Source organism: Neofelis nebulosa, chromosome 4 (assembly GCF_028018385.1).
Source record: "Neofelis nebulosa isolate mNeoNeb1 chromosome 4, mNeoNeb1.pri, whole genome shotgun sequence".
NCBI classification, from domain to species: domain Eukaryota; kingdom Metazoa; phylum Chordata; class Mammalia; order Carnivora; family Felidae; genus Neofelis; species Neofelis nebulosa.
Window position 1 is genome coordinate 76,871,021 of NC_080785.1, and position 13,443 is coordinate 76,884,463.

Genomic DNA, 13,443 nt, shown 5'->3' on the forward strand with positions numbered 1-13,443 from the left:
TCTTAAAATATCAAATTTGGTACTGAGAGTAAAATGACATGAGCTAATAAAAAACCTTCATCTTAATACCATCTCTCTGCATCATATGGAGTATATTTTTTATGGAATGTATAAGAAAGACGTAAGAATATCTACGCATCTAATGACTTACAGAGTAAAAGAATTTATAACAAAGACCTTTGTGATACGAGTTCTGTTAGGAAATAGCTTAAGTAGCTAAAGCAAATGCTAATTAAAAGGTTTTAAAGTGAAAATGGGGAATGGGCTAGATGGGCAATGGGCATTAAGGAGGGCACTTGTTGGGATGGGCACTGGGTGTTATACATAAGTGATGAATCACTGAGTTCTATTCCTGAAATGATTATTGCACTACATGTTAACTAACTTGGATTTAAATTAAAAAATAAATTTAAAAAACTAAATAAAGTAAAAATGTGGCAAAACAAATTAAACTATGATACAGACAGAAGAACTATCAAGAAGTGCTGAGGAGGAGTCGACTGCTCACTTAGAGACAGGTTGCACAGACACCTTTATGCAATATTTGGAAAATATCCAAGATCAGCAAATACCTCAGTTACTTTCTTGGCTTTTACATGGCTCCATACCTCATATCAATATGCACCAGAATGCCCAACTTTGACATATTTTTCAAGTCAGAAAAATGCGCCCTGGGGATTAACATGTATAGATTTCTATTGGAGGTCAGGCATAAAAAAGAATGGTGATGAATACTTGTAATTCGATCCTCATTTATTTTAGCAGTTTAATTATCAAATATAATCAGTGTTTCCTAATCACTCCGTAGCTGAAAACAAGGGTTCATGTTGGATGATTTAACAGACCGTAATGTAGGATTTATAATCCAAATATCCTTTTCCTACCTCTGAAATACATATGTAAAGAAATAAGATTAGGAAAATGCACCTGTTTAAAAATAACAAATCTTAACCATTGGCCAGAAATCTGTGTCCATAAAGGACATGCTCAGTAGTTACAAAACACATTTTCCTTTGAAAGTGAACTACCAGGAGAATAGGATGTTTAGCAATCCATACAATGAAGAGCATTAAAAATGTGGGATATTACATCTTGGAGTAAAGATCAGACACACTGAGCTAAGTTGTTCTATGCAGCCTTGCGCAAAAAGATCACTGAAGAAGACAGGCATTAGAATCTTCCAGAACTTTGCTCCAACTTGAGTGATTTCTGAATCCATACACCCGAGACAAGGCAGGGAGTTGGAGATAGGGAGGATTATGGGAAAAGTGTGCAGAGAAGCACTTAGATCAGACTCTCTAGATGTGCAGTCGTGGTGGGTACTCTACTGAGCAGAATGCCTCCCAGACTTAGCGGGCTCTGTCCCAATTTCCTTTGAAGTCCTAAGAAAGTAATCGATCATTCTTGATTCATCATTTCTGGGTGCAGAGATCATGCTCTGGTGAGCAGGCCCATTTGTCATTAAGGTTGGCCTGAGACAGCGGAGGGCAGAAAAGGGCAGCTCGGTTCCCACTCTGTCACGCGTTTGCCTGGAAGCTGCAGCTTTCCTACATTTTCTCCTAAAACTGTCATCTTTCCCATCAAAAACTTTCACATAAACACGTGGTGTGTTACTCTAATGGATAAAGTCAATCAAATATATTCTGGTTCTAGTTGCATTTATTAAGTTCAAACAAGTCCACATAGGTACTGAAATATGTTAAAGGTATTTTGTTTGCTTGTTTTCCAGGGGGATTTTATTTAGCTTCCCCCTCTCCGCCCCCCGCTCAGGTTTAGTGACTAATTTCATGAGAAAATAGGCCAATTCACTGAAACAATCCTTTCCATGAAAATGAGAAATCCATTTCCATATAATGGCAAGTCACATTAATTCCCTGTGACTTAGGTCCTTACACAAAAAATTGGGAGAAAATGATGCTTTTTGTACGTTTCTCAGAGGTACTCCAGGTAGTAATGAGATGGTGTCTTTAGAGTCTAGGAGTTCCCTGAGGAGATGTACAATACAACTCAAATTACCACTCCATTATGATTTATCTTTGCTTTATATAAGCTGTTTACTGTTAGCAGCATTTTCCATGTAGAAACCTTTTATATTGCCAAAGTGCATTAGCCAATGTTTATTTCTACTCCTTGCTTGTAAAGGGTCGGAGGCTACAAAACAGAACTTTTAACTGCATTAGGTGTAACTATTGTCTTCCAGCACTAATTTGTCCTTCCTTAAATGACTTCTATACAGCAAGCAGCTTTGAAAATGTGAGCAAGAGCTCCCAAGGGACAAGTGAAATGCAACACAGCGGTAGAGGAAAGCTAATTTCCAGTCATGAAGGAAATGGAAGATGGGCCCAGCTAACATTGTAAAACATACAGAGATAAACAGCACACTCTCTCCACCGTGCCTGGCCTTATGTGCAAGGAGCTGAGGTCCCTCTTGCACCCTCTCAGCAAGTCAGCCCTCCGGGAGCTACCATTCTCAGTCATTGGGGCCCCATCACCAAGACTCAAGCTTACTATCTCTCACTTTCAGGGCCCAGGATAGTCTCATCCATTTTTTTTGTCTCCTGCCGAGTGAATCTATAGCACTGGTTCTTCTCAGGTCTCAGGGCTGCCATCTTAGTTTATTCACCTCACCTCTCCTAGAGTATTCCGGCTGCCACCAGCTACCACCAGGCTGTTTTTCCTGAACCTGAACCCATTTCTACTTTGAACTCATCTAGTAAACTTGTGTCCGACTTTTGCCTCAATCTCAGGACCCTCCATCATTTAAGTTAAAGCACTGTAATGGAGCAGTTTAAAACACTGGGGTGATGGCCAAAAGATTGCACTTCCAATTGCTGACTGTTCTTTACCAGCTGCAGGACTCTCCAGAAAATTGCTTCTTTAATTCTCAGCTCCTTCAGCTGAGAAGTAAGAGAAATAATCCTTCCCTCTCCCCCTCTCCAGGGGGTGGTTGTTAGGAATAAGAGACAATGTAGGCAAAGTGTTGAGCACAATGTCCATCACGCTATCTGTAACAAGTAGTAGTTGCTGTTGTTGCAAAATCTGGCTTCATTCCAGCCATGAAAATCACATCTTTTAAGAGTGGACAACAGTAAGGGCCCCTGGGTGGCTAAGTTAAGCGGTTAAGCATCTGATTTTGGCTCAGATCATGATCACACTGGTCATGAGATTAAGCCCCATGTGGGGCTCTGCGCCGACAGCAGGAAGCCTGCTTGGGATCTTGTCTCTTTGCCCCTCCTCCACTCATGCACTCTCTCTCAAAATAAATATATTTTTTTAAAGAGTATACAACAACACAATAATAGTGATAGTAGCTAACATTTGTTCAGTACTTCCTAGGTATCGGGTCTTAGTGTAAGTGCTTGACATACGTCAACCCATTAATTCTCAAAATATTCCCTTAAAATAGATATGATGGTTGCCTTCATTTTACTAACAACAGAAGTGTGGCACAAAATGATCACATGATGACTAGGTTACACCAGGAAGTGGGGGGGAGCTGGGACTCAAATCTAGTAAACCTGGATCCAGAGCCTGTGTTCCTGGCCTATGCCTCAATGGTTCCCCATTCCCTCCCTGGAACCTGTGGGCTGCTATTTCTCTTTTTTGGAATTTCTTCCCTTTCAACTCTAGAGTTCCCTATCTTACGCATTATTCGAGTCCCACTTCAGGTCCCCCTTTTCCCAGAAAATGCTTCCAGTTCTCACTGCATTCATTCTTTTTCTGAACTCTAACAATCCTGTGTTACATAATGTGGCACTTAATTACACACTGCATCATATTATTTTAAAATTTTTCTCACCCATGTTGTTTGCCCTTAGTAGCCTTCTAGGACCTTGAAAGCCACAACTCTATCTTTCCTATGCACAGCACAGTACTGAGTCATTGGGGTGGGTTCTCAAATCAAGACATGGAGATTGTTACATATTGTAATCTTCTGCATAATATTGCTTTGCCTGTATAGTGCTGTTTCCTGCATTTTATATATGCTACCTCATTTGAATTGCAGGCAATTATTCACATACAAAAATACTCAGTAAGTATTTGATAGGTCATGTTACCAGGCTTGAATGGAAAGCAAGCTTAGTATCTCTCTGGAACCCCTCTTCTAACCCAAACTCACACAATTTCTGAATCGTCCTCAGAAGAATGAGGAGCTGTGACAGATAAAAACAATTTTTCTAAAGTTTGAGAATACCAAGTTTGGGGATCCGCAGAATCCTTAGATAGATCCATTTTTTTTTTATTTAAGGCATTTTGAGAACTTATAATTTTCTAAGAAGACAATTTCCTTAAGAGTCATACATAAGTAGAGCTCTTACCACCAGGCAATTTCCTCTGACATTTTCTTTAAAATTTCGATCTTTCCTCTTTCATTGGATGACTCCTCCTTGCAGCTTTTGGTGTTTTGCTAAGTGCTTCCTTCCCCCTCCTCTGTGATTATAGCCTCTAACATGGCCAGGCGGTTATGAAGTCCACTCTTTAATCAACATTTGTCCATGTGAGGCATAATTGGTCTTTTCATCTTACTAGTGATGATGAGCTGCCTATCCAGGCTGGCAATATTTTATTACTTCTCAGTAATACCCCTCCAAAATGGAAATAATTTAATGTTTGGACTATTTTGGCAGCCTTTCTGACTCTCAAATAAATTGTGCTAAATATAAATCCATGTTTACTGAGAGACCTCCCACAGTGTTGAAGATATTTTGATTATCTTTGAAATTAGAACAAAGCCGACTTAGATATTGGGCTTTTAAAATGTAATTCTCTGTACAAGGCGCAGCACAAAGTCAATTTCAGTTCTATGTTCCCTCCAATCAAACATCTTCACAGAGAGGTGAACTTGCCTTTATCCTTTCTAAGGAGGGCAGGTAGCATTCCAAAGCCATACCACTTCTGGCTTCCCCATCAGGTTCCTAACAGTCCAAAGGAGGGGAAATTTATAAAATGTTTTCTTATGCTTCCATATAGAAAACATAAATGACTCAGATGACAAGTAGTTGATAGAACAGTTCTTCAAACTATACAGTATATCTGAGTTTTATACTTGGGCTCCTAAAAGGAATTCATAAAGCTTAATCCCTAAGTTCCTAAAATACAGGAAACTGGCACAACAAAATTTCTTTCATTTTGTCCTCTGGTAATAAAATACCCAATTTCCTAAAGGAAAAGACAAACATTTTTGAGTGCTACTGTGCCAAGCAGTTGGCTACACACTTTTCACAGATATTACCTAATTATACCTTAGATACTTTGGAGAAATTTTAAGCCTGTTTCATGGGTCAGTGAAATAGGTGACTATCTTTTCCTGTGACAGATTGTGAAGGTCACAATTTTAACATCGGTGTTTTTTAAGGGCCTTGAAAAACATATACATTCTAACTGTGACAATATTAGGGGTATTCAGTTATAGTTGTTGAACTAGGTCAGGGGAACCTAGAATAAATAAATAAAGGACAAAAAAAAAAGAATCAATAAATATTCCTTTTGGTTCTAGTTTTCTTTATTCATTTATTTTAAAATGTTTATTTATTTATTTTTGAGGAGAGGAGGGGCAGCGAGAGAAGGAGAGAGAGAATCCCAAGCAGGCTCTGCACTGTCAGCACAGAGCCTGACCTGGGGCTTGAACCCATGAACTGTGAGATCATGACCTCAGCCGAAATCAAGAGTCAGATGTTTAACTGACTAAGCCACCCAGGTGCCCCTCCACTTCTGTCTTATTGAAAACATTCAGTGTTTAAAGTTTTTGGTGTTGCTGTTGTTGTTGTTTGGTTGGTTTTGTTTGTTTGTTTGTTTGTTTGTTTTTTCCCTCTCCCTAGCTTGGGCCAGTCCCAGTCTGGTAAAACTGTCAATGAAGATGCTGCTTCTCTGTTATTCATTTCACTTCTTTCCTTCCTCAAAGTGGTATTTTTGAAGAGAAGCTTCATGCAGAATAGCAAAGCCTTACATGGCTGGTGCAGTCATAAGCTGCATCAGAGTATTCTCCAGGGTAGGTGTGTAGTCTCTCTTTCCTTCTTGGATGTATTTGTGGTGTTTTCAGAGGCACTTTCTCTGGGTCATCTTCTATATTACAATTCCCTTGATAAGTCAATGCCTCCTCCAGGAGGCTGCTTTGCTCCACCTGGACTGCTGGTTCCTCTCCTGGGTCACTTGTGATTGAGGTCATCCTCCAGGGACATGCCCCTTCAGAATGGCAGATGGGCCACAGCGTTCTAACATGAATCGCTCAGGGGGCCCCCCAGAATAGAGGGCCCCTCTTTTCCAATGAGATGCAGCTCCATTCTCTTTACTCTATAGGCAGGTATACCATTCCAGTTAATCTTTGGGCTTTTGACCTCTCTTGGTGAGAATCAGATACTAATTCCACTGGAACTGATTTCATAACATCTCAAGATATAACGTACCTAGTATGGTTTACTGAAGGCATGAAGTTTGATCGAGGTTATATTTCTCCATACTTTATTAATACATCAAAAGGTCAGAATGTGAATTCTAAGATGCATACATTTTATTGAGCAAAAGGAAAATTTCTAGTGTCCGGTCCTTTGCACCTTTTCTTGAAATTGCCAATGCTCACCATAAGCCCTTGGTCATAATTGCTGAAGATACTGATGGAGAAGATCTGAGCATACTCATTCTGAAATTAGCTAAAAGTTGGTCTTCAGGTTATAGCAGTCAAAGTTCCAGGTTTTGGAGACAAGAGAAAGAAACAGCTTAAAGACATGGCTATTGCTACTGGTGGCAGTGTTTGAAGAAGGACTGACTCTAAATCTTGAAGATGTTCAGCCTTACAACTTCAGAAAATTTGGAGAGGTCATCATGACCAAAGATAATGCCATGCTCTCAAAAGAAAAAGGTGACAAGCGTCCAGTTGAAAAATGTATTCAAGAAATATATTGAACAGTTAATATCACAATTAGTGAATATGAAAAGGAAAAGTTGAATGAACATCTGGTAAAACTCTCAGATGGAACAGCTGTGCTGAAGGGTGGTGGGACAAGTGATGTTGAAGTGATTGAAAGGAAACACAGAGGTAGAGATGCCCTCAATGCTATAGAAGCTGCTATTGAAGAAGGCATTGTTCTGGGAGGGGGTTGTGGCCTGCTTTGGTGCATTCCAGCCTGATTCAATAACTCCAGCTAATGAAGGTCGAAAAGTTCGTACAGAAATTACTGAAAGAACACTCAATATTCCTACAATGACCATTGCTAAGAATGCAGGTGTTGAAGGATCACTGATAACTGAGAAAATTATACAAAGTACCCCAGAGGTTGGTCATGACACTATGCTTAAAGATTTTTGGGATATGGTGGGAAAAGGAACCACTGACCCAGCTAAGTTTATAAGAACTGCTTTATTGGATCCTCCTGGAGTGGCCTTTCTGTCAACTACAGCAGAAGCTGTAGTCACTGGAATTCCTTAAGAGAAGGACCCTGGAATGGGCGGAATGGGTGGCATGGGAGGTGACATGTTTTAATTCCTAGAATAGCGCTTTACTATTGTAAATGCACAGTGAGAGGAAGGTCAAAGCAGTGCTCCTCAACAATAACTTCAGAGACATCAGCTGAAGGAAATGACTGAGGAAAAGGCTGACTGGTGGTTAAGAAAATCACAATACGGAGCCTGGGTGACTCAGTCAGTTGAGCATCAGACTCTTTGATTTCAGCACAGGTCAGGATCCCAGAGTCATGGGATCCTTCACTGAATGTGGAGGCTGCTTAAGATTTTCTCACATTCGCTCTCTAAAATAAAATTTTAAAAAGTCATATAACCATCAGTTACTAGTTTCAACTGACAACATTCAATGGTTTACTGCGGTCACCATATTACATGCCTACAGACAACTTATTTTGTGTCTTTAAATAAAAAGACATTTGTACGTTCCTGTACTGAATGCAAGAGCCACGTACCAACGTACTACTTTCAACATAAATCACTGGGGCATTTTTACGACTATTCTGTTAAAATCGGGATTTTAGTGCTTGCCATCTCCAGATGAAAAGTTAAGAAGCAGCCTCTCTGTGGAAAGCAAGAATAATTGTGTGGAAAGTAGCTAAATATCCAATTATGTGACAACCTTCGTGTAATTAAAATTTAAATTTTAAAAAGAAGAAGAAGAAGGAGGAGGAGGAGAGGAGCACATGTCCTGGAGCCAGGTGTCAGACCTGGGCTCAAATCCTGGCTCTGCCACCAACCTGCCAAATAATCAGGAGGAAGTTACTGAAATTCTCCATGCCTGCTACCCTAATCTGTGAATGGTGACACTAACTGGTGGTATTCTTTAACCTCATCAGATAATATGGGGGTATAATAAATATTAATGTCTTAGCACAGTTCCTAGCTTATAACAAGCACTCAGAAAGTGTTAATTATCACATACAGAAGAGTCTGGCCTCTACTATATTAGTCTCCACATTGGAGACCTCAAATCCAACTAGAAAGAAAAGATAGGTTTGTGCTCTGTTTCTGAGAACATTCTGTTACATTATTTTTCTTGAGTACAGCATATTTATTTCCATTCCCTTCCTGTTTCTCAAATGATTTGTGGTCATTTTTAATAAATGATAAATATGCAATAACAACGTTAAAATAAGGGTAAAGCGCTAACATGTAACTGAGGTAGATAATTATGTCCAATGTGCAAGCCAATGGAATTTTTAAAAATTGAGTATTAATTTTAACTCCAGACATAATGGAAGTCATAATGACCCAAGAAAATACGATGCTGTGTAGTTCTCATCCCACAAAGAGTTATCACTTTGCTGAGTTACTTGAACTTCAAGTTTTGAATATGTAAGACAGTGTCTCTATAAAGCTTCAAGTATAAAGGAAGGAGCACTGAAGATTAAAAACCAAACAGCAAACAAACAAAACAGCTTTCCAAAGGTCTCTTTTGATAGTACTGTCTTCAATATATGTGGGGACTAATATTCAAATATTAACAAAAGCACGCGTTCTCAAACTTCAGCACGTGTAAGAAACACCTAGAAATAGGGGTACCTGGGTGGCTCAGTTGGTTAAGTGTCTGACTTTGGCTCAGGTCATGATCTCACAGCTCGTGAGGTCGAGCCCTGTGTTGGGCTCTCTGCTGACAGCTCAGAGCCTGGAGCCTGCCTCAGATTCTGTGTCTCTGTCTCTCTCTCTGCCCCTGCCTCATTCCTTTACCCTCCCTCCCTACCCTCCACCCCCTCAAAAATAAACATTTAAATAAAGCTAAAAAAAAAAAAAAAGAAACACCTAGAGATTAAATGAAGATTCCTAGGCCTGCCCCTGAAAGAAATGGGGGTGCAGAGTGTCTAAGAATCAGCTATAGATGGGCACTAAAGTAAAGTTTGCTACAAGGAGGGCTCGGACCTTGCTCACAAACACTCAGCCAAATGTGGGCACAGCTGCTCTCACTGGACAGCAACCACTTAAGAACCACAGATAAGACACAATTATGAAGTTCTCATTTCCGTGCCTCAGACCCTCTTTGGAAGGCGACAATCTTACTCCTACTACTCCTAGCAAGAGAGTTAGTTTCAGAATTAAATGGGTGCTTTTTAATGATGCATCAGATGCAAAGACGATTTAGTTATTTAGCAGAAAACACAGGTATTTTAGTATTTAGTAGAAAATAAAGATAGTGAAAAAGTATCTTTAATTACAAAACGTTAATAACCATTCGAAAAATATGAACAAAGTCTATGAAAATGGAGGGGGGTGTTAACATATTCTACACAAGGGAAAAGAAATGGCCAATAAATACATGAAAAGATGGTTGACCTCATTATTAATAACATAAATTCAGACTGAAATAAACAACAGTTTTTTATGTATCAGACTGGGAAAGGAGAAAAGATCTCTGTTAACACATTCATAATGATATACAGATGAGCAAAAGGGCATTTCCATACACTTAGGTTGCAGAGAAAATTGCTACATTTTCGCAAAGGAGATCTAGCAATATGTGTAAATTTTTATACGTGCTAATTTTGGCTAAAACAATTACTCATCTTAGGGCTTGGCCCTGAAAAAAAATAACTGTGTATATACATTTACAATAATGTATAAAAATGTTAGTTTGGCAACGTTCATCAAAGTACTCTTTAGGAAAAAAGAACTTAAATGCCCAACAACTAGAATTAGTTAAAAATTATAATATTCATTACAATGCAATACTATGAAAATACTAAAAACTACAATGTGTAATTATGATGTCCACAAAAATGCCCACAAAAATATTTAAGTGCCAAAAGTTATGAAAACTTATGCATAGTCTGATCCCATTTTCCTATGGAAAAACTGATTGCATGGGGTAGAAAAAAATCCTAAAGGTTTTACATCACCATAGTAATTACAAATGTTTGTAGTTAAAATAAAAATGGACTTTAATGATTTTTTTATCTTTAACTTGAATTTATCATCAGAAAATACAATTACATCTTTTTTCTTAAAAATATATTAAATAAAATTAAAACAAATGTGCTTTAACCACGTAAAGTAGGTGATTTGTGTGAATCAAAAAGTATGTTATTCAGGAGTATAACACTATGGCTTTTCTTTGGCACCAAAAAGAACTACATATTAGCTGGGTTTACATTTCTTTCTCTTAACTACTTCCTTGGATATCTAGTCACTGTAGAAATATCTGGGAGTTACACAAAAATCAAAATTGAGTGCAAAGACACATTCTGACCTGTACTTTTAAAAGTACTATATAACTTTCCCAAGAAGGAAATATTCTGATCACTGAGACACTTTCAGTATTTTCTCTTCAATGCCTCAGAGACTTCCACTCAAAATAACTCTACCTTGAACAATACAATAACTTGGGGAAGAAAAAAAAAAAAACTGTTATGGGAATTGTGTTCCTCCAATGTGTAAGGAGAAAAATAGTCCAAAAAAACAAACCCAAGACCAAAAGGAAAAAAAAAAAAATCACCATTCAATTATTTTTACTCTCATAGTTTCTTGAAGAGTTCATTTCTGAATTTTTACAAAGCTCCTGAAAATCGATATCAATATTTACTTATCTCTTCTAGTGTTTTCCCAACATGAATAATGTTTTGAAGTAAACATTTGCCTTGACACAATATGTATTTGAGCCAGAGATGGTTTTGTCTCTGGTTAACTTATAAGCTGCTCTATTTTTCAGAATCCACCACGTACAATTGGGAATTATGATCATTATCATTATTGAAGTTTCTTGTCTTTGTAGGCTGCTTTGCAATGTATAAAACATTTTTACACGCAATGCGTCCCTTTCATTTTTATTTTCTGACATTCTTGTGAGGTAGGTAGAGCAGATATCATTTTCCTGAGAGAGATGTGAGTTATAAAAGGTAAAGCTATTTAGGTAAGATCTATTTATCTTGTCACCATCTCAGTACACTAATGGTGCTTTAACAACCTACAGGTCTTCGTGTGGGATCACACAGTGTATAATTTACAGAAGAGACAAAAGTTTAGTCTCAAATCTCGGTGAATAAAGAACCCATGGCCTTGGAACCTGTAGAAGGAGATGAACAGCTGGGCCTTTATGGGTTCCAAAAACCATAGTGTCACCAAAAGAAAATTGAACTTATTTTTTTAAGAAGTAAAAAGCCTGAAAATAAAAGCCTTTAAATTCCAACAATGTCATATAAAATTTTGATATGTTTTTGATAATAACTAATGATATACCCTTGACTAATATTCTTGTTTTCATACATGAACAAGTTCTAAAAATTATTTGTAAGGTGAGCAAAGATTATTAATAAAACAGAAGCTCATCAATCGGGGTCAGAATTACTTTGTGCTTTGACTGGAGACTGGTATTAATACAAAACTGGCATTAGCTTCACTTCCCAGAAGTTTTAAGACTGTTTAATCTAATGTTCCCCCAAAGGGTATTCCATGACCATGGAATCCTCTTGAAAACAGATTTAGAGTTGACTATTTTTAGAAAACCCAATATACGACACTGCCCTTTCAGACATTCATAAGGCAAAGTGGTATACTATAAACGGCCATAGAGGTTTATACAATATGCATTGCCCCAAATTTTTCAATCCCTTCTTATAAAATCTATTTTCTTCAATAAAACCTATTTAACTTTCAGGGAACCAGAATACCAATATGTTACTTGAGACTTTTGTTGTTGTTGTTGTTGTTATCACAGAAACAAACTAATTTTGAAATAATAACCAAAGGGGGAGCCTGGGTGGCTCAGTCAGTTAAGCGGCTGACTTCGGCTCAGGTCATAATCTCGCGGTCCATGAGTTCGAGCCCTGCGTCGGGCTCTGTGCTGACCACTCAGAGCCTGGAGCCTGTTTCAGATTCTGTGTCTCCCTCTCTCTGACCCTCCCCCGTTCATGCTCTGTCTCTCTCTGTCTCAAAAATAAATAAACGTTAAAAAAAATTAAAAAAAAAAAGAAATAATAACCAAAGAAAAATATCTCTTGTAAAATACATTTTGTTCTCTCATAAACATTATAGGATGCTCATTTTAAATTACCTTAGATTATTGGAATTTCAGCACAGTGCTCTAAAATTAGCGGTTGCAGTCACTTCGGAGCAAAGGAGGCAGACACAAAATACTGATTGTTGTAATTTACTCACTCTGTTCCATAACAAACATGTCAAGACCTAGAGGCAGGAAGTGTAGGATCACTCATTACTCTAGAAATAGCAAAAACTTACTCTCTAAGCATTCAAAAAAACAGTGTGCCCAAGTTTTAAATTTTATGTTTTAATTAAAAAAAAATTTTTAAGCTAAAACTGGAGCCAGGTTTCTTCCTTCTTTAATGAAACACTCAAGAATGTGTGATCATATCCAATATTGGTTAAGTAAGACTATTAGGATTTTTTTTTAGTGAAACTCAAAAACTAGAGATTTATCGATGTATAAATTGGTTTCTTTGAAAAAAGGATTAAGGAGAATAGCAAAAAAAGTACAATTTGTTTTGATAATTTCTATTTCTGTATTTATAAAAGGGGTGGTTCTGTAGCTTGTGTGTGTATATACATGCTGTGCATCATACAGATATATTCATATTGATATCTATATCTATATGATACAGCAGAATATGTTCATATGACCACTTCAGGAAATGGACTGCTCCTGTTTACAATGATCTTATTAGTATAACATTAAGTTGTTAAACCTCTATTTAGCTCTTCTTATGGCTGCCATCACAGATGTGACAGCCAGCTCATCACCAGAATCAGGCCCGTTGTTAGACACCCCCTTAAGCTTAAGAGATTAAGAAGGAAGCCACGTCATTTTCCTGATATTTGTCATAGTGACAAGCCAGAATTAAGTAGAGCTGGAAAGAACTAGGCAATCTTGTCTCTAGAGTTTTCTTCTTGAGAAGAATGAAGGTCGATCATTATGCCAAATATTGGTCATGGGAGCAATAAAAAACACAACACTACCCAACCAGTCCTGGATTGCCTACAAATGTGGACAAAGAGAAGGAT

General features: G+C 37.8%; 1 protein-coding gene and 1 pseudogene across 1 annotated transcript in view; one reads left to right on the forward strand and one right to left on the reverse strand.

The window, feature by feature from the left end:
• Positions 1-13,443, reverse strand: part of ZNF804B (zinc finger protein 804B) — a 512,004-nt gene that overhangs the window by 156,652 nt on the left and 341,909 nt on the right. The gene's annotated exons all lie outside the window — the stretch shown is intronic.
• On the forward strand, positions 6,426-7,477 carry LOC131508324 (60 kDa heat shock protein, mitochondrial-like; annotated as a pseudogene).